We start from the raw sequence: 4,506 nt of genomic DNA on the forward strand, positions 1-4,506 counted from the left end.
GCTGTCAAATCATCTATAAGCTTCATGCACCAAATCAAACTCTATGTATGAGCAATAAAGGTACATCTCCTTTATTTTTATTTTTTTGTTGTGACCTGTATGTTGTATTTGCACGTTTGTCTCACACCTCTGGGGTTGTGGGTTCCATTCCATTTTCACCCGTGTGTGGAGGTTCTTCCTGTGCTTTAGGGGTTTCCTCAGGGTTCTCCGGTTTCCTCCTCCAGTCCTTAGACATGCGTTGTAGAGTGATCGGCTTATTTGAATTTTGTGTGCGTGTGTGTGTGTGTGTGTGTGTGTGGGTGTCCCACCTTGTGCAATGAATCTCTTGGCATAGACTCCAGGCTCCATGTGACCCTGTGTAGGATAAGCGCTAGAGAAAACAGATGGACGGATATTTATTCATAATTTCTGTTCAGTCCTGTTAGGAACTAAGAAATGCAAATGAGAAAAAAATCAGAGCATTGAAGGGTTAATTCAAAAACACTGCTTTAGTGTTTAGCGAATACTGTGTTAACACGAGCTAATTCAATAGAAGGTGGCATGATGTCGATTCAACAAAACGACAGACTGCTGGAAAACGTCTTCGTCACTGGATCGTTCATGGCGTTTATTTGTTAACAAGCTAACAAAGTACAAATGTAATTTCATGACTCTTCATCACGCAGCTAATGAAGTACAAAGTGTAGATTTTTGAGTCGTTTTTAAATCGGATTAAAAACCAACAGCCCCGGGCTTCCTTTTTCCAGATCAAAGTAAGTTCAGATTGGAGCGCCCAAGATGAAATTCAGTGACCGGGGGTATAATGAAACGATACGTCAGTGTGGAATATTACTGCTGCTTTGCGAGTTGGCTGAACAGAGCTGTCACGTTATTGAGTAATGCTCGGGCTGAGTCAAAGTCTGGAACAGTGTAATCATTCGTCCAGATTTATAGCCGCTATCTTGAGCTTTTCGCCTCGTAGAAAAGTGGCGCACGGATCCCCGACATATAAATTCAGCATTCCTTTACAACCCCATGCAAACACTTTGTCAATTAAAACATCATTACTTTTCGTTGTTGTTGTTGTTTTACTTCGTTTCATTCTCTACATTTCCTGTATTTACAGAGCAGAAACATGGCAGCTGTATACACTTATCTTTCATAGACGTTTCATAAATAATACTGCCCCCATAAATAAAAATATGAATCATAATCATAGGAAGAAGACAAATTCATCGTGGAACTCGGAGAATCCGATATTTCTTCACGTTTCAGTTGCACAATTCCAAACAAAACCAGACATTAAACACTATGTAACAGTGCAAGTATTAAATCTTTTGGTTAGGGGAAAAGGTCTTAGAGCATTTCAGTGTAAAATTATTTGCCCTTAGCTGCTTAGAAATATAATGATGATGTCAAAATACAATGTCGAGATTTTTTATTTATTTTTTTTGTTCCTTTCTTTTCGTTTTGTTGTTGTTGTTTTTTTTTTTTCTTTAAAAAGTGCATCTGTTCGGGAAAATCTCGCACTTTGTTTTTCTTTTCTGGTGACATCATGATCTAGAGCATAGCCTCACATTAGACGTTTATAGCGCAACATTAACGACACTGTATACCATCACGTCTCTATATCAAACAAATCTGAAGAAAATAAATACAATAACAGATTTTTTTTTCCCATAGTAAATAGTGACTTTCAGTCCGAAGCTGCCGTCTGGGGGGTTTTAGACACAATGCAGGTGCATCGAACACACACACACACACACACACACGAACACACAAACACACTTCAGTCACTTACACACACACATCCCACATGCTGCTACACTGCTACATCAACCATATCACTGCTTTACAGACGTTTTTCCTCAGCCGTTGGTAAACACAGACACATCCGAGAAATCGGGCGGATCGAGACGACGTCGTGATAAAAGCTTCAGTACGTTTTTGATCCACGTTTGCATGGTTTCGACGTCCGTGCCTCCGAGTCCTCCTTAAAGCCGTCCTCGAATGGAAATCAACTAAACGGAGTCCTGATTTTTTTTCTCTTTCTTTCTTTCTTTCTTTCTTTCTTTCTTTCCGAGTGTGTTGCTCCGGGCCACCTGCCATTACATACACACACACACACACACACAAAAAGCATAGGATGCGTCAGTGTGACTTCAGCATTCAGCGATGCATAAAACAGTATGAACAGCAAAGGCTCGTTATTGTAATTGGTCAGTTGGTGGAAATTTGTAGCATTACTTTAAAAGCTTTAACGCAGTGATGGCATTCTGACCTACTTACATAGCAGGCAAGTAGAAAAAAATAGGAATTTTACTGTAGAAATGCTAGCAAAGGACATCATTGGACAGCAAGACATGATAAATAATACCCAGCACATTCTTCCCTATGGTTATACAATGTTTTCTGTTGGTTCACAAGACCAAAAATAATTAAACGCTACTGGAAAGAATGAATCTTTCACATCCTGCATCCTTTCCCCTTCAGTGAGTTAGCTGAATTTTATTTGTGTTTGCTTGGTGGTTTTGCTGTGTGAAAAATATAACTATTTATTTATTTATTTATTTATTTATTTATTTATTTATGTGTTTGTTTGTTTTTTTTCTCTTGCAGTGGGTCAAAATTGTAAATGCTACTTTAATTTCAGAAATAAGCATTTATGAAAATGTATTTAAAAAAATTAAAATATAATATTTAATTAAAAAATAAAATAAATTATATATATAATAAATAAATTATATATATATATATATATATATATATATATATATATATATATATATATATATATATATATATATATATATATATATATTATATTATATTATATTATATTATATATATTAGAGATAGCAAACAAGTGGAAATAACCACAAATATGTGTTTTTTAAGCTGTAAAATTTCTGGAAAATCAATTAAAAAAAATTAAAGGGATTTATTAAAATAGCATTTAAAAAAAAAATCAGTTTGTAAAGGCTCCAAGTAAGGAATCTGTTTTTGAGAAAACAACACAAAAAGTGGCAATGCCTGAGCTTCATGCCTCACTGGAACTACAACTGGAGTCCTGTGTACTGGTCACGATATAAAAGCTTCTTAGCCCTGAGTGCCATTAGCATGTTTAGAGAAAAACTGGGCCACTGCATAGAAGCCCACTGGTGGATTGCTGATGCTTTGATGCTGTTTTGTGAGAGCTCCCTGCTAAATTTATGATACCATCAATCTTGACAAGTACCAGGATATTTCAGGAGAACCTCTAGTTTCCTCTACCAGTGTAACAGATCCACCTGCAATCCACCTTCCTATCTGCCGGAGAGAGCCATCGCCGGGATTTTGACCACTTCTGTGTCTCTCTTCCACTTCCGTCATTTAACCCAGTCACAACCTCGCCATTATATGAAGTGTTGTTAGTTTACCACACCACACTTCCATTGCTTTATTTGCTAGTGTTTCCAGTGTTTCCTCCTACAACCAGGAGATTATGATTTGGGTAAATATATAGGATTTAACTGGTTAATGGTCTCAAATATAGCAACAGATCACCAAATAATGGCTTCATGTAGAGAAACAGTAATAAAACCTCTACCAGGACGTTACCTATAGTGTATAGAAACCTCTGTCTGGAGGTTACAGCTTTGGTGTCAGTGTAGATTATAATAAAATAACAGCTTCAAATATAGAAACAGTAGTAAAACCTCTGCCAGGAGGTTACAATTTGCTGTAAATGAAGATTATAGCAAGATAACATTGTCAAATATAGAAACAGTAATAAAAAACTCTGCCAGAAAGTTAAGAATTGTAGCCAGTGGTGAGGAACCTTGTGGCTACGTTCAATAAATAGCGAGGATCTTGATCCTGGTCAGTAGAGAGTAAGACTTCGTTATGACCGAACTTCCATGAACTGCTACATGAATAGTCACAGTCTATAGAAGAGAAAAGGGAGTTAAATGAGTTAAGAAAATAGAAAGAAAGAAAGAAAGAAAGAAAGAAAGAAAGAAAGAAAGAAACCAATTCATGAGCAAAATGAACATTAGAAAGTAAGAGTCACAGTCTCCATTTGAGAAAAGGGAGAAAAATTAAATGAAGAAAAAATTGAAGAATAAAATGAAAATAAAATTAAATGAAATTACAGGGCAACATGAAGAGGAAACTGACTGAAGAGGAAACGACAGAAATGGAACAAAAACCCACAAAAAATCGATAAACCTTGTACAAGTTTAATTAATGCACATTCTGGAAAAAAAACCCTGGAAATAAGGAATTGTGGCTAAAATGTAAGAGAAAACAAGAAAAAGAGTTTCACTTTTATTAAAACATCGGTTTACCCACAACCCCTAGTTTTCAATTTCTTTAAAAAAAGAAAAGAAAAGAAAAAGAGGAAATAAACAAAGAAATAAGTAAGATAAAGCTAAAGAAATTGTATTAAATGTAAAAATTAATAAATAAACAAATTAAGATAGATAGATAGATAGATAGATAGATAGATAGATAGATAGATAGATAGATAGATAGATAGATAGATAG

At 35.4% G+C, this 4,506-nt stretch overlaps 1 protein-coding gene across 1 annotated transcript in view; it reads right to left on the bottom strand.

Annotated features, from left to right (window-relative positions):
- Window positions 1-577: 577 nt before the first annotated feature.
- Window positions 578-4,506, bottom strand: part of grm6a (glutamate receptor, metabotropic 6a) — an 87,000-nt gene continuing 83,071 nt past the window's right edge. Inside the window, exon 12 of the mRNA XM_058388770.1 lies at window positions 578-2,081. The gene's annotated coding sequence lies outside the window, so the exon portion shown is untranslated. The remainder of the gene's footprint in view (window positions 2,082-4,506) is intronic.

Source organism: Hemibagrus wyckioides, linkage group LG05, assembly GCF_019097595.1.
Source record: "Hemibagrus wyckioides isolate EC202008001 linkage group LG05, SWU_Hwy_1.0, whole genome shotgun sequence".
Classification (NCBI taxonomy): Eukaryota; Metazoa; Chordata; class Actinopteri; order Siluriformes; family Bagridae; genus Hemibagrus; species Hemibagrus wyckioides.